Source organism: Tachyglossus aculeatus, chromosome X4 (genome assembly GCF_015852505.1).
Source record: "Tachyglossus aculeatus isolate mTacAcu1 chromosome X4, mTacAcu1.pri, whole genome shotgun sequence".
Classification (NCBI taxonomy): Eukaryota; Metazoa; Chordata; class Mammalia; order Monotremata; family Tachyglossidae; genus Tachyglossus; species Tachyglossus aculeatus.
The window spans coordinates 2136214-2160581 of NC_052098.1; the positions used below are offsets into that span (position 1 = coordinate 2136214).

Genomic DNA, 24368 nt, shown 5'->3' on the forward strand with positions numbered 1-24368 from the left:
TACTAAAAAACCACTTCCTTCAAGAAGAATTTCCCCAATTTTCCCCACCTTCCTTATCGGATCATCTGATCAGCCCAATTCAGCACTCAAGTGTATATTGATCTATTTCAATCAATGCTCTTTATTGAGCACTTAGTGTGTGTCGAGCACTGAACTAAGCACTTGGGCAAGGACAAAACAACAGAGTTGGTAGACAAGATCCCTGCCTTCCAAGAGCTTCCTCAATATTATACAGTTAGGGCTGAACTTCACCCGTGCAGTGCACAAGGAAATTATCAGGAATCCAGGTCCCAGGGTCGTAAATATTCATTCATATTTATTTAGCACTTACTGTGTGCAGAGCATTGTACTAAGTGCTTGGGAGAGTACAATATAACAATAACACTCCAATGTCCAAATACTCCAGCATCCTCTAGAGTAGCCCAATCTTAGAATTTTTTTCTTGCACCTTCCCGAAACTGATAGCCAGAAGCTGAATTGTAGAACTTCCTTGATATAGAAAGCCCCTTCTCTTTGAACCTATTTAGAAGGAGAGGATGACGAAGGTCAGGGATATTAGGTTTACAAAGATCAATCAATGTCTGCATCACATGAAAGTCCAGTTTGTTTTGTCTGTGGACCAGACAATTTTGCCAAGGTGCAATCACCCTGTCAAACATTTCATTGGTCTTGTAGACAGCTTAAGAGCTGTTGGACATCTTCTGCCAGTATTGCTCAAGCAAAATTTCCTTGGCTTGCAAATTTGGTTTGCATTTGCTTGGTTAAGAGGATCCAAGATCTGCTAAGTGGCAATAGCCATAGCCTCTCAGGTGAGCATCCCAAGTGCTTGAGAGGAAAAGCAAAATATGATAAAAATACCAGTAAACAAAGGTCCGGTAGCTGACGCCACAAGAAAATCCTGGTTATCTTGCTTTTATTCAAGGAGATCCTTTTGAGCACAGAAAGACGCAGAGAACATTTTACTGGTTTTCTAAGTGATTCTTTTTCATTTAAACTTAATTTGTCCATCTAACCCAGAAAATCAATCAATAGTATTTATTGAATGCCTACTGCACAAAGATCACTATATTAAGTGCTTGGCAGAGGTCAATATAGTTAGGAGACAGTAGTGTTAGAAGACGGGCCTGGAAGCCAGAGGACCTGGTTTCTAATACCAGCTCTGCCACTTGCCTGGTGTGTGACCTTGGGTGAGTCACTTAACCTCTCTATGCCTCAGTTTCCTCAACTGCAAAATAGAGATTCAATACCCTTTCTCCCTCCTACTTAGACAAAGAGCCTCATGTGGAACAGCAACTGTATCGGGCCTGATTAACTTGAATCTACCCCAACGCTCAGAACAGTGCTTGACTCATATCATTAAAGCGCTTAACATAGACCATTAAAAAAAAAAGGGGGACACATTACATTTGGCCCCGCTGATCCTTCAGGGGAATTATGGTACTCTGAAGGAGAAAAGCATGATGGGAAGACAAAACATGCCTGACCTCTAATTGCCAAAACCACAACCTCTCTCTATGTGTTATACAGTAATGATAATAATAATTATAATGATGGCATTTGTTAAGCACTTACTATGTATGAGGCACCGTATTAAATGCTGTGATGGATCCGAGCAAATTGGGTTGGACACAATCCCTGTCCCACCTAGGGCTCACAATCTCAATCCCCATTTTACAGATGCAGTAACTGAGGCCCAGAGAAGAGAAGTGACTTGCCCAAGGTCACACAATAGGCGAGGGGCAGATCCATGATTAGAACCCATGACCTTTTGACTCCCAGGCCTGGGCTCTATCGCTAAGCCCTGCTGATTCTCCCACTTCGGCTTTGAAAGAATAGAACAATGGTTTGGGAGGTAGGGAGACCAGGGGCCTGTTTTCAATTCTGCTAATGGCTCCCTGGCTTGCCCTGGGATGTCACACCTTCTTTGTCCCAATTTCTCTGCCTACACAATAGGGCTGATCATATCTGCCACCTACCTCACAGCCACTTCACAAGGATTTGTGAGACTGTGCCTCTGAAGGGTTTTTAAATTCCTCAGAAGAAAAGTGCTATAGTTCAAGCATTACCAAGTTTTAATTTCAAATATTCATTTCAAATAGAGAAGCAGCATTGAATTCATTCATTCATTCATTCACTGAATTCATTCATTCATTCAATTGTATTTATTGAGCGCTTCCTGTGTGCAGAGCACTGTACTAAGTGCTTGGGAAACTACAATACAACAATAAACAGTGACATTCCCTGCTCACAAGGAGCTCACAGGCTAGAGTGGGGGAGGCAGACATCAATGCAAATAAATAAAATGACAGATATGTACCTAAGTGCTTTGGGGCTGGGAGGGGGGAAGAGCAAAGGGAGCAAGTCAGAGCAATGCAGAAGGGAGTGGGAGAGGAGGAAAAGTGGGGCTTAGTCTGGGCAGGCCTCTTGAGCACAAGGCCTCGAGTAAGAGGACCTGGGTTCTAATTCCAGCTCTGACAATTGCTCGTTGTGTGACCATGGGCAGGTCACATAACTTCTCTAGACTTCAGTTTCCTTAACTGTAATATGGGGATTCAATATATGTTCTCCCTCCTACTTGGACTGCGAGACCCATGTGGTACAGGGACTGTGACCGACCTGATACACTTTGTAAAAAAAGAAAAAAGATGGTATTTGTTAAGCGCTTACTATATGCCAAGCACTGTTCTAAGCACTTGTGTAGATACAAGGTAATCAGGTTGTCCCACATGGGGCTCCCAGTCTTAATCCTCATTTTACAGATGAGATAACTGAGGCACAGAGAAGTCAAGTGACTTGCCCAAAGTCACACAGCTGACAAGTGGTGGAGCCAGGATTAAAGCCCATGACCTCTGACTCCCTAACCTGGGCTCTTTCCACTAAGCCATGCTGCTTCACTGTATCTACCCCAGTGCTTAGAACAGTGCTTGACACATAATAAGCATTTAACAAGTACCATAATAAGTATTGGTGAAGCTTTGTCTTTAAGGGAACTCCCTGCCCTCCACCCTAAAAAGTGCTATTTTTAAACCAATATGAAAATGTGCCAATAAAATGGAGGATTTAGCAGTAGTAGCAACTGCCCAATCAATGGTAACAGTTTAGCATTGCAAGCTAAGCTACAAGGAATTAATTTGGGTGCTGGGATGCAAGGAAATAGGTAGGGGACACCCCTTGACACTGATGCTTTCCCAGCCAACAGGTAATAATAAAAATTGTGCTAAGCTCTGTACTAAGCATGGGGTAGATACAAGCTAATCAGGTCAGTCACAGCCCCGGTCCCATATGGATGCACAGTCTAAGTAAGAAGGAGAACAGATATTGAATCCCCATGTTTTAGATGAGAAAACTGAGGCACAGAGAAGTGAAGTGACTTGCCAAATGTCACACAGCAACCAAGTGGCGGGGCTGGGATTAGAACCTTCCCAGACTGAGCTCCTTCCTTCCTCTCCCCCTCGTCCCCCTCTCCATCCCCCCCATCTTACCTCCTTCCCTTCCCCACAGCACCTGTATATATGTACATATATGTTTGTACATATTTGTTACTCTATTTATTTATTTATTTATTTTACTTGTACATATCTATTCTATTTATTTTGTTTTGTTAGTATGTTTGGTTTTGTTCTCTGTCTCCCCCTTCTAGACTGTGAGCCCACTGTTGGGTAGGGACTGTCTCTATATGTTGCCAACTTGTACTTCCCAAGTGCTTAGTACAGTGTTCTGCACACAGTAAGCGCTCAATAAATACGATTGATTGATTGATTGATTCTGATTCCCAGGCCTGCACTTTTTCCATTAGGCCATGCTGCTTCTTAATAGCTCTAATTTTCTTCCCCTCCCTTCCCCCTACCTAGCTTCTCAATAATGCTTAACATGGTCATAAAATGAAGTATTGTAACTGGAAAATTAAATGACATAAAACTTTGAGTATCTCCTAGTTGTGTCTCACCCTCAATTTGCCTCTCAAATTTCCCAAACCATCTTCCTCCTCACCTTCAAAACCCTCCTCAAGGAAACACCTCCTCAAACACAGAAGACTTTACGGGACTGATTCCCTACCCCTCTGGTGAGGTAATCTTCTTAGCACTTAGGTCTTTAATGTGTCATTGATTCTGCTTATTCACTTATCGATTTGGTTTCCTCTTGTTGTTCCCAATTGTATCGGGATTTTTCCCTTTTGTTCCTTTTGTAGGGATACAATCCTTACCTGTCTATCTCCCATATTAGATTGTAAGTTCCTTGAGGGCAGGCACCAAGTCTTTTAACCAATCATATTTATTGAGCACTTCCTGTGCGCAGAGCACTTTTCTTCTATTATATGCTCTTGAGCACCTGATTTGTTTTTCTGCATACAGCAGGGGCTCGATCAATACCCGTTCCCCCCTCCTACTTAGGCTATGAGTACCCTGTGTTACAGAGACTGTGTGAGACTTGATTGTCTATGTGTGAGACGTGATTACCACGTTAGTACAATCACTCATCCTATCTCGACTGGATTATTACATCAGCCTCTTCTCTGACCCTCCCAACCTCCCGCCTCTCCCCACTTCAGTCCATGCTTCACTCTGCTGCCCAGATTATCTTTCTATAGAAACATTAAGGGCATGTCAACCCCCTCCTCAAAAATCTCCAGTGGTTGTCTATCAACATCCATATCAAACAAAAACTCCTCACTACTGCCTTCAAAGCTCTCCATCACCTTGCCCCCTCCTACCTCACCTCCCTTCTCTCCTTCTACATCCCAGCCTGCACACTCCGCTCCTCTGGTTCTAACTTTCTCACTGTGCCTCCATCTCACCTGTCCCGCTGTCGACCCCTGGCCCACATCCTACCTCTGGCTTGGAATGCCCTTCCTCCTCAAATCCGCCAAACAATCATTCTTCCCCCTTTCAAAGCCCTACTTAAGGTGCACCTCCTCCAACAGGCCTTCCCAGACTAAGCTCCCCTTTTCCTCAGCTCCCCCTCCCTTCCATGTCACCTCGACTTGCTCCCTTTGCTCTTCTCCCCTTCCCGTCCCAAAGCACTGATGTATATTAATCAATCATATTTATTGAGCGCTTACTGTGTGCAGAGCACTGTACTAAGCGCTTGGGAAGTACAAGTTGGCAACATATACAGTCCCTACCCAACAGTGGGCTCACAGTATATATGTATATATCTATAATTCTATTTATATTGATGCCAATTTACTTGTTTTGATGTGTATAGATCTTTAATTCTATTTATTTATATTGATGCCTGTTTACTTGTTTTGATGTCTGTCTCCCCCCTGATAGACTGTAAACCCCGTGTGGGCAGGGATCGTCTCTTTTTATTGCTGAATTGTACTTTCAAAGAGCTTAGTGCAGGGCTTGGCACATAGTAAGTGTTTAACAAATACCATTACGATGATGATGATGATGATGATAACTAGCCCAGGCAAATATATTCATTGAAGTCCTTGGGAACAGTGAACTCCATCTGAGGTGTGGTAAAAACCTCTTGATCCCTCTCAGAGTCACACCTGGAGAGTTTCCAGTTCTCTACCAGTCTCAACTACGGAAAGGAGAGTCAAGCAGAGGCCTACCCTTCCATTCCTAGCTAGGACAGTGGCTAGCAAGTGGGGGACAATCTGCTACAAGTCAAAACTCATCCATGCTGAGCAGCAGCATGGGAGAGAGTCAAGGGTGGAGACTAAAGTTTACTGCATGGAAGGAGACAATGGTAAACCACTTCTGGATTTTTACCAAGAAAACTTTCTGGATACAAACTACCAGAAGGATTGCAGATGGAGGTGGGGCGTTCTGGAAGATATGTGTCCATGGCATCGCTATGGGTTGGAGACAGCTCGGCGACATAAGACAAAAAAAAACGGTATTTTATGAACTGCCGGTATTTCATCTCCGGGGAGGAGGGTGGACTTCTCTGCTCCACATTTTGCCTGAGTCCAACTCTCAGCTGTTCTGCACAGGTGCCAATTTTGAAGAGGGGAAGGGGGCAGGAGTCTTGTTCATTCATTCATTCATTCATTCATTCATTCATTCAGTCGTATTTATTGAGCAGTTACTGAGTGCAGAGCACTGTACTAAGCGCTTGGGAGAGTACCATACAACAATAAACTGAAAAATACCATCAAGATCAATCATTCAATCAATGGTATTTATTGAGTGCTTACTCTATGTAGAGCGCTCTGTGAAGCACAGATAATAACTGTGGTATTTGTTAAGCACCTACTGTGTACCAGACACTGTACAGAGTTCTGGGGTGGATACAAGCAAATAGGATTGGACGTGGTCTCTGAGTGCTTTATATAATATCTATCTATCTATCTATCTATATATATATATATATACATATGTACGTATACACACACACACACACATATGCACACATATAATGGGTAATCATTGGATAAAAAGGGTGAAAAATGAAATACATAGTGGCTAAGCAGCACTGTTTTCTATTCTTTTTGTCAAATGGAAAATTCGCTTGAGTTTTGCACTGATTCTTTTTAATAATTCGGTATTTTGGAAAATTCATCATAAGCTGAATTCTTTCCGATTCTATTCATGGCCAGGAGCTGATGCCATTTCACCACTGGCTACTCTCTGCAACACTGTCATCTTTGTCAGCTGATCGCTTATTGGACTTCCTTTTTTATGGTATTTAAGTGCTTATTATGTGCAGGCACTGTTCCAATCTCTGGGGTAGATTCAAGATAATCAGGTTGGACACAGTCCATGTCTCACATGGGGCTCACAGTCTTAGTACAGTGCCTGGCATATGGTAAGCACTTAAAAATGCCATAATTAATAATTAATAATAATGATGATGGTAGTTGTTAAGCACTTACTATGTGCAAGGCACTATTCTAAGTGCTGGGGTTGATACAAGGTAATCAGATTGTCCCATGTGGGGCTCACAGTCTTAATCCCCATTTTACAGATGAGGTAGCTGAGGCCCAGAGAAGTGAAGTGACTTGACTAAGGTCACACAGCAAACAAGTGGCAGAGCTGGGGTTAGACTCCAGGTTCTTCTGACTCCCAGCCCCAAGCTCTATCCACTAGGCCAGCTGCTTCTCTGGTTCGCTGCTTCATCTTCCTATAATAATAATAATGATGGTATTTATTAAACATTTACTATGTGCAAAGCACTGTTCTAAGTGCTGGGGAGGTTACAAGGTGATCAGGTTGTCCCATGGGGGGCTCACAGTCTTAATCCTCATTTTACAGATGAGGTAACTGAGGCACAGAGAAGTTAAGTGACTTGCCCAAAGTCACACAGCTGACAATTGGCAGAGCCAGGATTTGAACCCATGAACTCTGACTCCAAAGCCCGTGCTCTTTCCACTGAGCCACGCTGCTTCCCATGATAATTTTTTGTCGGTGGTGTGAATGCTTCCTTTTTGGATGCCACTATACTGCTTTTAGGGTTACTATAGGCCAGATTATAGCATTTAGCAAGCATTTATCCTATCCCACCTTGATTACTGTATCTTCCTCCTTGCTGATTTCCCTGTCTCCTGTCTCTCCCCACTCCAGTCCATACTTCACTCTGCTGCCCAGATTGGTCTTAGAAACTTGGAAACTGCCCAATAGCTAATACTACTCCTAACTAAGCATCTGGCTATTCTGGAGAACTTGACCCATCTGTCTTAATCTGGAGGTGGGTAATCGTTCATGCCTCATACTACATCAAAGTTGAATTGCTCTTTTCTTCTGTAGTTCTTTCCTTTCTAAAGAATTTTGTGTCTATCTTTCTCATTGAATTGTAATCTCCTTGAGGGCAGGAAACGTGAACCTTGCTCTGTTGAATTCTCCCAAGTGCTTAATACCCCACAGACACTCAATAAGGACCATTGGTTGTTTGACATCAATTACTTCATTTTAACTTCACTATATCCTTGGGTCTCTTCCAGAAGCAACCATTAAGGGTCACTTAAGTTCTGTATTCAATCAATCGATGGCTTTTATTGAGCACTTACTGTGTGCAGAGCATTGTACTAAACTCTTGGGAGATTACAATACCAGACCTTCCCTGGCACAAGGACCTTACAGTCTAGAGGGGGAAACAGACATTAAAATAAATTATGGATATTTACATAAATGCTGTGGGGCTGAAGGTGAGGTGACTATCAAGTGTGATGTAGAAAGGAGAGAGTAGGGGAAATGAAGGTTTAGTCGGGGAAGGCCTCTTGGAGGAGATGTGATTTTAGTAAAGCTTTGAAGATGGAGAGAGGGGTGGTCTGTCATACACGAGTGGGGAGGGAGTTCCAGGCCACAGGGAGGATGTGGGTGAGGGGTCAGCTCTGAAGGTAGACAAGATGGAAGCACAGTGAGTAAGTTGACATAGAGGAGCGAAGTGTGTGGGCTGGGTTGGAGTAGGAAATCACTGAGGAAAGATAGGAGGGGGAGAGCCAATTGAGTGCTTTAGAGCCCAATGATAAGGGATTCGTGTTCGATGCAGAGGTGGAGGGGGAACCATTGGAGGTTCTTAAGGAGTGGGGAGAAATGGACTGAATGTTTTTTTAGAAAAATGACCTGGGCAGCAGAGTGAAGGAAGGACTGGAGTGGAGAGAGACAGGAGGCAGGGAGGTCAGCAAGGAGACAGATACAGTAATCAAGGCAGGATAGGATAAGTGATTGGTTCAGCATGGTAGCAGTTTGGATAGAGAAGAAAGGGTGGATTTTAGCAATGTTGTGAAGGTAGAACTGACAAGATTAGCTGACAGATTGAATACGTAGACTGAATGAAAGAGATGAGTCAAGGATGACACCAAGTGTACAGGCTTGTGAGGTAGAGAGGAGAGTGGTGTTATCTACAGTGATGGGAAAGACAGAGGGATGACAGGGTTTGGGTGGGGAGATGAGGAGTTCTCTTCTGGACATGTTAAATTTGAGGCATCATCCCTCTGCGTCTTCAGCTGGTGATGTGAATTTATAGTTCTCTATATTCATTCATTCATTCATTCAATCGTATTTATTGGGCGCTTACTGTGTGCAGAGCACTGTAGTAAGCACCTGGGAAGTACAAGTTGGCAACATATAAAGACGGTCCCTAACCAACAACAGGCTCACAGTATCCTATCGAAATTCACACAACAAAGCTTGAACACTGGGTTTAACCAACCAATCCCCTCAGGCGACCAGAACTGTGAGCAAGAAGACCCAGTTTGCTGCTGCCATTTTGTCAGACTGTACTGACCATTCTGCTCCAATACCAGTTTAGAACTTAGAGTTCCTCTGGAAGTGAGGGGAAACCATCACCTGGACAAAATGGTGGCCACAGAAGGATATGGCACCTACTGGGCCTTGAAAGTGTAGACCAGGTTGGAGATAGTCCCCTGTCCTCCTCTTCTTTCACCACCATTCACGTGGCTAATTTAGCTGCTGAGAGGGGCTTGGTTTTTTTGTCGAACAGCTAACCTCCAGTACACAAGGGCTGGAGTAGAAGTAGGTGTAGTATTTATCAATCAATCGATTGAACAATGGTATTCTTATTTATTGAGCACTTAGTGTGTGCAGATCACTGTATTAAGTGCTTCAGAGAGTACGGTACTATAGAGTTCATAGACACGTTCTCTGCCCACAAGGAGCTCACAGCTTAGAGGGGGAGACAGACCTGAAAATAAATGAATAAATTATAGATATGTATATAAGTGTTGTGGGGCTGAGGGTGGGCTGAGTAGCAAATGCTGAAAGGGTACAGATCCAAGTGTATAGGTGACTCAGAAGGGAGAAGGAGTAGGGGAAAATATGGCTTAATTGGGGAAGGCCTCCTGAAGGAGGTATGATTTTAATAAGGCGTTGAAGGTGGGGAGAGAAATGGTCTGTCATATATGGAGGGAGAGAGAGTTCCAGGCCAGAGGGTGGTTGTGGGCGAGGGGTCAGAGGTGAGCTAGACTAAATGGAGGTACAGTGAGTAGGTTGGTGTTAGAGGAATGAAGTATGCAGGCTGAGGTTTTGATGTTATTGTTGTTGTTGTTGCTGTTGTTGGAGGAACTCAGTGAGGTAAGATAGGTGTATATATACCTGTATATATCTGTGATATCTGTATATCTCTGTAACTTATTTATTTATCTATTTATTTGTTTATTTCTATTAATGTCTGTCTCCTTCTCTAGACTGTAAGCTCGTTGTGGTCAGGGAATGTGTCTGATGTTATATTGTACTTTCCCAAGCGCTTAGTACAGTGCTTTGCATACAATAAGTGCTCAATAAGTAAGATTAATAATAATAGTTATAATAATAATAATGATAGGTGGGGACGAGCTGATTGAGTGCTTTAAAGCCAATGGTAAGGAGTTTCTGTTTGATGCGGAGGTGAATAGGCCAACCACTGGAGGTTCTCGAGGAGTGGGAAGACATAAACTGACCATATTGGGAGAAAAATGATATGGGCTGCAGAGTGAAGTCTGAACTGGAGTGGGGAGAGACAGGAGGCAGGAAGGTCAGCAAGGAGGCTGATGCAGAACGCTGTACTAAGCCCTGGGAGATAATACACAGTGGAGAATTAAACACTGTCCCTGTTCCTTGTGGGGCTCCCAATGGAAACTATGATTTGGGGAAGCAGTGTGGCTTAGTGGAAAGAGCACGGGCTTGGGAGACAGAGGACATGGGTTCTAATTCCAGCTCCGCCACTTCTCTGCTTGGTGACCTCGTGCAAGCCACTTAACTTCTCTGTGCCTCAGTTACCTCATCTGTAAAATGGGGATTAAGACTGTGACACCCCCCCCACACACACATGGGACAACCTGATTACCTTGTGTCTACCCCAGTGCTTAGAACAGTGCTTGGCACACAATAAGCGCTTAACAAATTCCATAATTATTATGATGATGATGATTATGATTTGGTGGTGCTCTGCTCTCCCCTCTGGCATTGCTTTTTGGTCTCTAGAACTGTTTTCCCCCAAAGTGTCTTGCCCTTGAAGGCACCTGCCATGGGGCCTTTTCCCTTAGTCAAGCTTTTCTATAGGGGCAACGGGGCCAGGGAACAGTCCATTTAGACTTTGAGTGTGGTGTTTTATTATGTAGAGAGTGCTCTTTGGCAACAGGCACACCCGAAGCATTTTAAAAATGAGATGGAGGGTCGGGGGAGGCGGAGGAGAGCAAGTGGTGCAAGTGAGATTTGGCAAGAGGGCACAGGAGGAAGAACACCTTTTTGGGGCCGTGAACTCCAGACTTCGAGACTGACACCCTAACCCTCGAGAATACCAGACACTGAATCGCCCATGATGTCACACCTAGAACAGCTCCCCTGGGGGAGGGACCTTTGATCCTGCTTCCCACTTGCTCCAGAGGCCTGCATCTGAGCCGTGGGATTCAGCGGAGGGGAGGCTGAGACCTTAAAATAAAAATACCAGACATAATAATAATGGTACTCATTAAGCGCTTACTATGTGTCAAGCACTGTTCTAACCTAACCAGGTTGGATGCAGTCCCTGTCCCACATGAGGCTCACGCTCTTAATCCCCATTTTCCAGATGAAGTAACTGAGGCCCAGAAAAGTGAAGTGACTTACCCAAGGTCACATAGCAGATGCGTGGCGGAGCAGGGACGAGAACCCAGGTCCTTCAGACTCCCAGGCCCGTGCTGTAGCCACTGGATTTGGTGTTGTATCCTTACTAGACTGGGGACAGATCAGATGAAAATCAGATGGACACTCTAATCCTCTGTTTGTTTTTACAGGATTTGGTAAGCATTTTCTATGTGCCGGGCACTGTACTAAGCACTGGGGTAGATACAAGCTAATAGGGTTGGACGCAGTCCCTGTCCCACAAATGGGGCTCAGTCTTAGTCCCCATTTTCCAGATGAGGTAACTGAGGCCCAGAGAAGTGAAGTGACTTGCCCAAGGTCACACAGCAGACAAGTGACAGAGCCGGGATGAGAACCCAGGTCCTTCTGACTTCCAGGCCTGTGCTATCCACTGGGCCACCCTGCTTCTCCTCCCCTTCCTCTCTTAGCTCTGCGGAGGCCCAATGAAAGTCTGTATGCCTGGGCAATCAGGTTCAGCTAAAACAGTAGCAAAAAGCCCTGAACAGTCCTAGGGGAAAACTGACTAAGGGTTGTTTCTTCAACTAATCATCACCTTGGGCTCTTTCGGGATAGAGGGAAGCATCCCAGTCACCTGTCAGCCAAATTCCTATTCATTCATTCATTCAATCGTATTTATTGAGCGCTTACTGTGTGCAGAGCACTGTACTAAGCACTTGGGAAGTACAAGTTTGCAACATCTAGAGATGGTCCCTACCCAACAGCGGGCTCACAGTCTAGAAGGGGGAGACAGACAACAAAACAAAACATATAAACCAAATAAAATAAATAGAATAAATATGTACAAGTAAAATAGAGTAATAACTATGTACAAACATATATACATATATACAGGTGCTGTCGGGAGGGGAAGGAGGTAAGGTGGGGAGATAGGGAGGGGGAGTAGGGGGAGAGGAAGGAGGGGTCTCAGTCTGGGAAGACCTCCTGGAGGAGGTGAGCTCTCAGTAGGGCTTTGAAAGGAGGAAGAGAGCTAGCTTGGTGGATGTGCGGAGGGAGGGCATTCCAGGCCAGGGGGAGGATGTGGGCCAGGGGTCGACAGTGGGACAGGCGAGAACGAGGCACAGTGAGGAGGTTAGCAGCAGGGGAGCAGAGGGTGCAGGCTGGGCTGTAGAAGGAGAGAAGGGAGGTGAGGTAGGAGGGGGCGAGGTGATGGAGAGCCTTGAAGCCGAGGGTGAGGAGTTTTTGCCTGATGCGTAGGTTGATTGGTAGCCACTGGAGATTTTTGAGGAGGGGAGTAGCATGCCCAGAGCGTTTCTGCACAAAGACGATCCGGGCAGTGGCATGAAGTATGGATTGAAGTGGGGAGAGACAGGAGGATGCGAGATCGGAGAAGAGGCTGATGCAGTAATCCAGTCAGGATAGGATGAGAAATCGAGTGAGTAGGGTAGCGGTTTGGATGGAGAGGAAAGGGCGGATCTTGGCGATATTGCGGAGGTGAGACTGGCAGGATTTGGTGACGGATTGGATGTGAGGGGTGAATTTATCTATCAATCAATCAACCAATAGTATTTATTGAGCATTTACTGTGTGTGAAGAATTTGGGAAAGTAAAATACAGCGGAGTTGATAGACACGATCCCCATCCACAGGGAGTTTTTAGCATATGGGGGGAGACAGACAAAAAAATAGATTAGGGAGGGGCAATACAGCAGAGGAGCGGGAGGGAAAAGGGGTCCTTGAGCACTGAGGAGATATTTGAAGAAGGGAAGCATGGCCAGGAAGGAAAAGAAGAGAAGGGGAGGAGAAAAACATGACCTGAGAGACAGAAGGACCTGGGCTAATCCCAGTCCTGCCACTTGTCAGTTGTGTAATCTTGGGCAAGTCACTTAATTTCTCTGTTCCTCAGTTACCTCATCTGTCAAAAGGAATTGAGACTGTGAGCCTCACGAGGGACAGGGACTGTGTCCAACCCCATTTACCTGTATCCACCCCAGCACTTAGGACAGTGCCTGGAACATAGTAAGTGCTTAACAAATACCACAGTTATTATTAGTAGTAAGATCTTTGAGGGCAGGCGTCGTGTCTTCTAACTCTATTGTACTCTCCCAGGCATTTAGTACAGTGATCTGCATGCAGTGGACGCTAAGCTCCTTGAAGGCAGGGCCATGACTACTAATTCTACTGTACTCTCCCAAGCGTTTATTTGTAGTGCTCAGCACATAGTAGTGGTGCAGGATTGCTGATGAGGCAGCTAGGAGCTATAACCTGGGAGAGTAGAAATTAATCAGAGATGGCTTCACAGAGGAGATGAGAGCTCTGAAAAAGGAGAGTGATGAGGTATGTCAGATTTGAAGTGGGAGGGAGTTGCAGGATGAGCAGGAAGGCTTAAGCAAGGAACCGGCAGCGAAACAGCCCCAGTGCCTGCAGGAAATAGGACAAATCCCTTAATGGGCTGCAGGCAGACATGGAGGATTTCGCCTATGGAGCAATTGGTGTGTGAATCAAAAGCATCTGTGACCCAATCAAATATGCAAGCTAGCATGCGAAATATATTCCGTTTCTATTTTGATGCACAGTCTGGCCCATCCTCTAAGGCTTGTACTCTTTGCAAACTTTCATTCTGCTCATTTCCTCCTTTAGATTGTAAGCTCCTCTAGGGCAGGGAGCATGTGTCTCGCTTCTGCTGTCAGGTTCTCTCCCAAGCGCTGAATATAGTGCTGTTTTGTGCTCAATAGGTGCTCACTAAATACTTTTGATGGTTCGATTCTGGTTAAAAATGTCAAAGCCTTCACAGTAAAAGTGACTTACAGTAAAAAAAAATAAATCACTAAAATGAAAGACCTGACAGGCTCAGGGATACAATGGGCTAGGATGTTAAGAGCTGGAGAAGCAGTGTGGCTTAGTGGATAGAGCCCAGACCTCGGATTCAGAAGGACCTGGGTTCTAATGCCAGCTCCACCACTTTCATTCATTCATTCAATCGTATTTATTGAGTGCTAACTGTGTACAGATCACTGTACTAAGCGCTTGGGAAGTACAAGTTGGCAACATATAGAGACGGTCCCTACCCAACAACAGGCTGACCTGAGGCGAGTCACTTAACTTCTCTGTGCCTCAGTTACTTCATCTGTAAAATGGGGATTTTAAGATTGTGAGCCTTATGTGGGACAGGGTCTGTGTCCAACCTGATTTGTTTATTGCCCTGACCTACTGGTGGTGTTTACAACCCACCAAACCATGGAATCCCTCTCAGGATGGCACCTGGAGAGTTTCCAGTACTCTACCAGTCTCAACTACGGGAGGGAGAGTCAAGCAGAGGCATACCATTTCCATTCCTATGCTGGGCAGTGTCTAGTGAGTGGAAGGCAATCTGCTACAAGTCAAAACTCACCTGCGCTGGGCAGCAGCGGCATGGGAGAGAGTCAAATGTGGGAGACTCAAGTTTACTGTGCTGAAGAAGGCAATGGTAAACCACTTGCACATTTTTACCAAGAAAATGCTTATGGATACACTACTAGAACGACTGCAGATGGAGGTGGGGGCGTTGTGGGAGAGATGTGTCAATGGAGTCACTGTAGGTCGGAAATGACTCAACAGCCTAAGTCAAGACAAACAATGAACTGTTCCTTTTCACTCTTGAGGAAATGCACTTTCATATCTTCCATTACGATCCTCACCGTGTGTGTATTTTTCCAAGTGGTTTTTTTTTCAGCTTCAGCAGAACAACAGCTCTGCCTTAATCTAATGACTTTTGTGAGCACAGGTGGCCACCGCTTTCCAGCCACTTGACTTACAGGGTGACACTGATTTGGAGGGTCAGCTGTGGGAGGCCCCCCGGGTGCCTCAGACTGTCCAGAGAATAAATTCACATATCTGCCCCTCTGCAGTTTTGTGTTGCAAACCCCCAGAGAACACCTTCACACACTCCAGGGAACAGCAGGAAATGCAAGTGGTATTTTAGTTCACAGGGGATGGAAACACACTCAGTTCCATGAGAACGTAAGCTTTCACTATGTGTTTTGGCTGGAATGCGACTCCAGAATTTGGGCATGTTCTTCTGACAACAGCCTGTGCCTGGCACTGTAGCAAATGAAGAATAGTCACGAGTATGCATGGCAGGGCTTCAGGGAGGCAGTGGGGCCTAGCGGAAAGAACAGGAGACTGGCAATCAGGAGTTTTGGGTTCTAGTCCCAAAGGTGCCACTGGCCTGCTGGACCTCAGTCTCCTCATCTGGAAAATGGGGATAAAATACTTGCTCTCCCTCCCTCTTAGACTGTGAACCTGAGACTGGGCCTGATCGGATTATTGTTATCTACCCCCATGCTTGGAACTTAATATTAATACTACTATTTCTAACAATGGTATTTGTTAAGAACTTACTATGGACCAAGCATTCTACTCAGTGCTTGGATAGATACAAGATGAGCAGGTTGGACACAGTCCCTGTCCCATTTGGGACTCCGAGTCTAAGTAGGAGGGCGAACGGGCACTGAATCCCCTTTTTACAGTTGAGGAAACTGAGGCATAGAAAAATTAAGTGACTTGCCTGAGGCCACATAGCAGGCTAGTGGCAGAGCTGGGATTAGAACCCAAGTCTTCAGACTCCCAGGACTGTACTCTTTCCATTAAACCATGCTGCTTCACATAGTAAGCACTTAATCAATACCCAAGGGCTCTCTGAGAAGTCGCCAAACGCTTTGAGGTTGCAGGGTGGATGAATTTAGGATCTTCCCGAAATCCTCACTAGCAAAGCAGAATCCTCAGAGACCAATCCTCCCAGGCCAAACAGAATTCACAGGGATTATCCTTCTGAGCCAATCAAAACTCACAGGCACCCATCCATGGAATATCCCGGTGGGCTGCGGGTCCTCTGGGCAGTGATCTGTTTCTGCATAGACCAACTGAGCTCAGACCAGGGGCTCTCATGGGGTGGTAAAACCCGGTCAACATGGTATTTTACAACCTATTTACGTGGTACCCTCGAGGACCACAATTGAGCTGTTCTGGGATCAAACCCAAACCTCTGAAGTGAAAAGCAAATGGCATAAGCCCTTCATTTCCCAATGCAGTAAGATGAGCCTCACATCACCCCTTCCAGGCTGAGTGGGGCAGTGCACCATGAAGGCAACCAGACAAGAAATGGTTAGATCGCAAAGAAACGATGTCCCCGTGCTTAAATTGTACCAGGAGAGGTGCCAGAGCCCAGATAAACCAGTAGGTCTCCCATCGCCAAGTAAAACTGTTCAGCTGGGATGCTTCGGTGGGTGGGAAGGAGTGTATGAGGAGGAGAAGCTTCTCGGGTTTCAATCCAACATGACCCCTCCAACCATGAACCCATCAGGGCTCTCTGCGTGAAGGTCCCAGGGCAGAACCCCAGTGAGTCCTAGTGCATTTAAGCTTTGCTATGTCTCATCCTTCCCCACTCAGGGTCACACCTGGAGAGTTTCCAGTACTCTACCAGTCTCGACTACGGGAGGGAGAGTCAGGCAGAAGCATATCCATTCCATTCTTAGCTTGGGCAGTGGCTAGCGAGTGGAAGGCAATCTGCTACAAGTCAAAAAATTTACCTGTGCTGGGCAGCAGTGGCATGGGTGAGAGTCTAGGGAGGGGCCTTTAGTTTACTGTGTGGAAGGAGGTGATGGCAAACTGCTTCCATATTTTTTCCCAAGAAATCTATGGATACACTACCAGAATGATTGCAGATGGAGGTAGGCGTTCTGAGAGATGTGTCCATGGCGTTGCGTTGGGTTGGAGACAACTCGACAGGGTAAGACAGGACAGGACAATATCCCATCCTTAGGGTGCAGGTCAATTGGAGGCAAAAAGCTAAATTCCCCTATGGGGTTTTTGTGGGGGTGGACGAAACTGAAATCTTCCCTGGAATCTTTTTTTTTTTAACGGTATTAAATGCTTTTCAGTCACTCATTTGACCATATTCATTCATTCATTCGTTCAATTGTATTTATTGAGCGCTTACTGTGTGCAGAGTACTGTACTAAGCGCTTGGGAAGTACAAGTTGGCAACACATAGAGACAGTCCCTACCCAATAGTGGGCTCAATTGAGCACTTACTGTGTGCAGAACACTGTACTAAGCGCTTGGGAGAGTACAACTGTGAGCCCACTGTTGGGTAGGGACCGTCTCTATATGTTGCCAACTTGTACTTCCCAAGCGCTTAGTACAGTGCTCTGTACACACTAAGCACTCAATAAATACGATTGATTGATTGATTACAATATAACAATAAAACACTTACTATGTTTAACACTGGGGTAGATACAAGATAATTGGGCCAGACATAGTCTCTGTCCTACACAGGGCTCACAGTCTTAATCCCCATTATACAGATGAGGGAACTGAGCCCCGGAGAAGTGAAGTGACTTACCCAAAGCTACACAGCAGACACAAGTGAAAGAGCTGGGATTAGAACCCAGGTCCTCTGACTCCCAGTTATGTGGTTTTTCCACTAGCCTATGCTGCTTCTGCTTCCCGTTGCTGCTTCTGAGCTGGTCCATTTCCCAGAGGGAAGACCTGGATTATGGAATGGAGAACTGAGGGGGCATCTGGGACACTCCAGAAGTGTAGTGAAGTGTAGTATAGTAGGCTCCCATGGGTACTGTTCTAACAAAGTTGCCTTTTTTAATCAATCAATGGTATTTATTGAGAGCTTACTGTGTGCAGAGCACTGTATTAAATGCTTGGGGGAGTAGAACACAACATAGTTGGTAGACACGTTCCCTGACCACAGTGAGCTTACAGTCTTGAGGGGGGAGACATGCTGACACATGCTGACACACGGAAACCTCCCAAACACACGACCAGATGTTGCTGCACAGTCATGCAAACACTACTTCCCAAGCACTTAGTACAGTGCTCTGCACACAGTAAGTGCTCAATAAATAAGATTGAATGAATGAATGAATGAACACTAACATCCACACAGATGCCCACTTCATTTTAAAACTTCAGGAAGCTGTGTCTTTCCAGCCCTTGCTTTCCCTGCACTTTTTTTCATTTTACAATATCAGATGTTTCAGGTGTAATTGTTTGTTAGCCAACTAGTCTAAAAAACACCCAAGCCACGACTAGCCACCAACTTGCCAACATCTATGTAGGATTTCTGAATCTAGTAAGGGACGGCCAGACCATCGGTGACTATGGACAGCCAGGCCCAGATCTTGGGACACGTTAAGGAAACTATCATCCCTGAAGCAATACAGCAGATGAATCAATCAACCATATGTGAGCAGAGCACTGTACTTAGTGCTTGGAGAGTATGATATCACGGAGTTGGTAGACCCATTCCCTGCCCACAATGAGCCTAAGGTCAAGATGGGGAGACAGATATTAATATAAATATATATATATATTACAGATAAGGGCATAAGTACAGATAAGGGTGATGCCAAAAGGAGGAGAAGAGAAAATGAGGGCTTAGGGAAGACCTCTCAGAGGAGATGTGCCTTCGATAAGGCTTTGAAGGTGGGGAGAGTAGTTGGCTGTTGGATATGAAGAGGGAGCATGTTCCAGGCCAGAGGCTGGATGTGGGCAAGAGGTTGGCGGTGAGATAGACGATCGACCGTGTAAAAGAATGAGGCCCCACTGAAATACAATAGTTAACACAAGAGCTTTTCCAAGGATCATACTCAGCCCAATCAATCAACCAGTGGTATTGACTGAGTACCTAGTCTGTGAAGAGCTCTGTACCGAGCGCTTGGGAGAGTCCAATAGACTTAGTGGACTCAATCCCTGCCCTCAGGGAGCTTGTAGTTTACTGTATGCAGAACCCTGTATAAGAGCTTGGGAAAATACAATAGAGTTAGTAGGCATTATTCATTCATTCATTCATTCAATCGTATTTATTGAGCGCTTACTGTGTGCAGAGCACTGTACTAAGCACTTGGGAAGTACAAGTTGGCAACATATAGAGATGGTCCCTACCCAACAACAGGCTCACAGTCTAGAATGGGGAGACAGACAACAAAAAAAAACATGTGGACAGGTGTTAAGTCATCAGAATAAATAGAAGTAAAGCTAGATGCACATCATTAACAAAATAAATAGAATAGTAAATATGTACAAGTAAAATAAATAGAGTAATAAATCTGTACAAACATATATACAGGTGCTGTGGGGAGGGGAAGGAGGTAGGGTGGGGGGATGGGGAGGGGGAGAGGAAAGAGGGGGCTCAGTCTGGGATAATGGCATTTGTTAAGTGCTTACTATGTGCAAAGCACTGCTCTAAGTGATGGGGTAGATACAAGGGAATCAGGTTGTCCCATGTGGGGCTCAGAGTCTTAATCCCCATTTTACAGATGAGGCAACTGAGGCACAGAGAAGTTAAGTGACTTGCCCAAAGTCACACAGCTGACAGTTGGTGGAGCCAGGATTTAAACCCATGACCTCCAACTCCCAAGCCCATGCTCTTTCCACTGAGCCATGCTGATTATCCCAGCTCCCGGGGAGCTCACAATCTAGTGGAGACAGAAACAAAACCATCTGCAGGTAGAAACATCAAGAAAAAAAGAGGTATGTAGATGACTAATCGCTTAAATAGTAGGGTATATCGGTCAGTAGATACAATAACACTATGGGTGCATATCTGTGAAATTGGTGCAGAAGAACTGAGGTGGCAATTAAGGGATAAGACCTGGAGGAAGGGGTTCTGGAGATAGAGATCACTCACTCCCTTGGTGACCTCATTCACTCCCACGGCTTCAACTATCATCTCTACACTGATGACACCCAAATCTACATCTCTGCCCCTGCTCTCTCCCCCTCCCTCCAGGCTCGCATCTCCTTCTGCCTTCAGGACATCTCCATCTGGATGTCTGCCCGCCACCTCAAACTCAACATGTCCAAGACTGAACTCCTTGTCTTCCCTCCCAAACCCTGCCCTCTCCCTGACTTTCCCATCACTGTTGATGGCACTATCATCCTTCCCATCTCACAAGCCCGCAACCTTGGTGTCATCCTCGACTCCGCTGTCTCGTTCACCCCTCACATCCAAGCCGCCACCAAAACCTGCCGGTCTCAGCTCCGCAACATTGCCAAGATCCGCCCTTTCCTCTCCATCCAAACCGCTACCCTGCTCATTCAAGCTCTCATCCTATCCCGTCTGGACTACTGTATCAGCCTCCTCTCTGATCTCCCATCCTCTTGTCTCTCCCCACTTCAATCCATACTTCACGCCACTGCCCAGATTGTTTTTGTCCAGAAACACTCTGGGCATGTTACTCCCCTCATCAAAAATCTCCAGTGGCTACCAATCAACCTATGCATCAGGCAGAAACTCCTCACCCTCGGCTTCAAGGCTCTCCATCACCTCGCCCCCTCCTACCTCACCTCCCTTCTCTCCTTCTACAGCCCAGCCTGCACCCTCTGCTCCTCTGCCACTAATCTCCTCACCGTGCCTCATTCTCGCCTGTCCCGCCGTCGACCCCTGGCTCATGTCATCCCCCTGGCCTGGAATGCCCTCCCTCCCCACATCTGCCAAGCTAGCTCTCTTCCTCCCTTCAAGGCCCTACTGAGAGCTCACCTCCTCCAGGAGGCCTTCCCAGACTGAGCCCCCTCCTTCTTCTCCCCCTCCTTCCCCTCTCCATCCCCTCCACCTTACCTCCTTCCCTTCCCCACAGCACCTGTATATATGTATATATGTTTGTACGTATTTATTACTCTATTTATTTATTTTACTTGTACATATCTATTCTATTTATTTTATTTTGTTAATATGTTTTGTTTTGTTCTCTGTCTCCCCCTTCAAGACTGTGAGCCCACTGTTGGGTAGGGACCGTCTCTGTATGTTGCCAACTTGTACTTCCCAAGCGCTTAGTACAGTGCTCTGCACACAGTAAGCGCTCAGTAAATACGATTGATTGATTGATTGATTTCAGAAGGGCCTTGAAGATGAGGAGAGCAGTGCCTGCCAAATGTGAAAGGGGAGGGAGTTCCAGGCAGGAGGATTTGGGTTCTAATCCTGGCTCCGCCACTTGTCTGCTGTGCTGCCTTGGGCAAGTCGCCTAAATTCTCTGGGCCTCAGTAACCTCATCTTAACCTCAGCACTTAAAAAGTACCATAAAAAAGAAGGGTGGGTGGGAGCAAGGGGCTGAGAGCAAGAGAGACAAGAACGAGTCACAGTGAGTGAATGGGTGAGCTTGAGAGGAACAACATTTCACACTCCTCTCCAATCAGTTGTTCCTCATTCTCTCCATGAATGATGAATAGTTAAGTTCAGCACTGTGGCCATTTGAGCTCTATGTCCTTTCTTCTTCTAAGTGCCTAAGTCGCTTTGCTATTAATCCACAAACTATGTAACCAGCTAGAGGAGAACCATGCAAAGAGGGGGCATTGCTCAACATGCAAATAGACTCATGAAATCAATACAGATTATACCAGTCCATTTTCCTCAGGCCCCCTTCCCATTAATGTGATCCTCCTTGGGAAACAATTCACTAATTCAGCTCTATGCAGGGTATATAGAACTCCCCAACCCTATTACAGTCCCCGACTCGCTTTTTGTCACTTGGGTTGCAGAAGCAGTTATGGGCATCATCAACAATGCAAATGATCTTATCGATTTGGATAAATGGAATTTAGAAGCTTCTGGAAAGACAGGGCAATTCAGCCTGTAAATTGGAGTAATAGCAAGGTCTAAGCCCCAGGTTACCACATTTAGGGTAGAACACTCTCTCCTAGAGTCTCAATCCCTGTTCATTCATTCAGTAGTATTTGTTGAGCGCTTACTGTGTGCAGAACATTGTACAAAGCTCTCGGGAAAGTACAATACAGCAATAAAGAGAGACAATCCCTGCCCAAAGTGAGCTCACAGTCTAGACTGTTAGCCCCATCTGGGACAGAGACTGTGTCTGACCTAATTAACCTGTGTCTCTTCCAGTGCTTAGAACAGTGTTTAACACATAGTGCTTAATAAATACCTTAAAAAAGGAGGGTGAATATCTTAAAAAAGGAGGGTGGGGTTGGGGGGGGGAAGGGAGAGACTCTGATAGGGCATTGTTTTCCAGAGTTGGAGTTGGATGCATCCTTAATAGTATTCCCCACAGCTGTTTGGTCTACATTCCTGAGTGACATTTCACTTTGCCAACGTGGGTAATAATAATGATGGCATTTGTTAAGCACTTACTATGTGCCAGGTCCCGTGCTAAGCACTGGGATGGATAAGAACAAATCAAGTTGGACACTGTCCCTGTCCCATGTGGGGCTCACAATCTCAATCCCCATTTTCCTGATGAGGTAACTGAGGGACAGAGAAATGAAGTGACTTGCCCACAGTCATGCAGCAGGCAAGTGGAGGAGCTGTGATTAGAACCCATGACCTTCTGACTACCAGGCCCGTGCTCTATCCACTACGCTGTGCTGATCCTCACTGAACAAACATAAAGGACTTACCAGCATCTGGAGGTCCATGACTAGGTGAGCTTCACTTTGTCACCAAGCTCACTGGATGTCTTTTTACCTGGTGTCTCACCCTGTTGGTCACATCTGGCCATCACACAAACAAGCCCTGCCCTTCCCCTGACCCCACTGGCCCTGTGCTTGGCACATAGTAAGCACTTAACAAATACCATTATTATTATCCCAAGGCTGGACCAGGGTGGGGAGAATCATCCAGCCAGCATAGAGAGTGGGGCTTGCGTCAGTAACAAGTGGGACACAGGGTAGACTCTGCCAACATACTTCAGTATAAAGTGAAATTCACTAATCAGTCGGTCACACCTCCTCTACGAAGCTTTGGGAAAACCGGAGCAGCTGCTGCTGTAATGGTCAGGCAGTCAGTCAGTCAATCGTATTTATTGAGCATTTCCTGTGTGCAGAACACTGTACCTAGCGCTTGGGAGAGGACAATATAACAATAAACAGACACATTCCCTGCCCACAATGAGCTTACAGTCTAGAGGGGGAGAAAGACATTAATATAAGTAAATAAATGACAGATAAGGACATAAATGCCATGGGGCTGGGAAGGGGGGGATGAATAAAAGGAGCAAGTCAGAGTGTTCCTACAAGGCCCCAAATGAAAACCTTAGTTCCTTCCAGAAGGCACCCATGACCCCAAACCAGTGTACATTTATTTATTTGTTTATTTATTCATTTATTTATATTAATGTCTGTCTCCCCCTCTAGACTGTGAGCTCATTGTGGGCAGGAATGTGTCTGTAGTTACATGGTACTCTTCCAAGTGCTTAGTACAATGTTTTGCTCATAGTACTCAATAAGTGCAACTGAATGAAATGAAAGTACACACTGCAGGAAAATATGCTCTGTAATAATAATAATGATGGTATCTGTTAAGTGCTTACTATATGCCAAGCACTGTTTTAAGCACTGGGGTAGATACAAGGTAATTAGGTTGTCCCACATGGGGCTCACAGTCTTAATCCCCATTTTACAGACGAGGGAATTTAGGCCCAGAGAAGTTAGGTGACTTGTCCAAGGTCACACAAAAGACAAGTGGCAGAGGCGGGATTAGAACCCATGACCTCTGACTCTGAAGCCCGTGTTCTTTCCACTAAGCCACACTGCTTCTTTGTATCCAAACCATATACACATTTACCCTAGCTAGGATAACAGCAAGGTGGTCCCGTTGCTTTGGGAACTGCTGAGGCTGGTCATGGTCCTGAGCCATTTCTCTAGACTTCATGCCTGCCTTCTTCACTTCCCATGGTGAGCAAATAAGCTCCCGGTGGGCAGGTATTGTGTTTATCAACTATACTGTCCCCTCCCAATCACTCAGGACAATGCTCTGCACATAATAGACTGCAAGCTCCTTGAGGGTAAGGATTGTGTCAACTAACTCTACTGGATTCTTCTAAGCACTCAGTTCAGTGCTCTGCACACAGTAGACTGTAGGCTGATTGTCCACTGTGTGCAGGTCCTATTC

General features: G+C 45.6%; 2 non-coding genes across 2 annotated transcripts; both read left to right on the forward strand.

Moving 5' to 3' along the window:
- The first annotated feature begins 14713 nt into the window (after positions 1 to 14713).
- LOC119948319 lies at positions 14714 to 14851 on the forward strand. Its single transcript, XR_005456724.1, has one exon. It is a non-coding gene; the product is annotated as a small nucleolar RNA SNORA7 (small nucleolar RNA).
- Positions 14852 to 16887: 2036 nt separating this feature from the next.
- On the forward strand, positions 16888 to 17025 carry LOC119948322. The gene has a single exon (XR_005456726.1). It is a non-coding gene; the product is annotated as a small nucleolar RNA SNORA7 (small nucleolar RNA).
- Positions 17026 to 24368: the final 7343 nt, after the last annotated feature.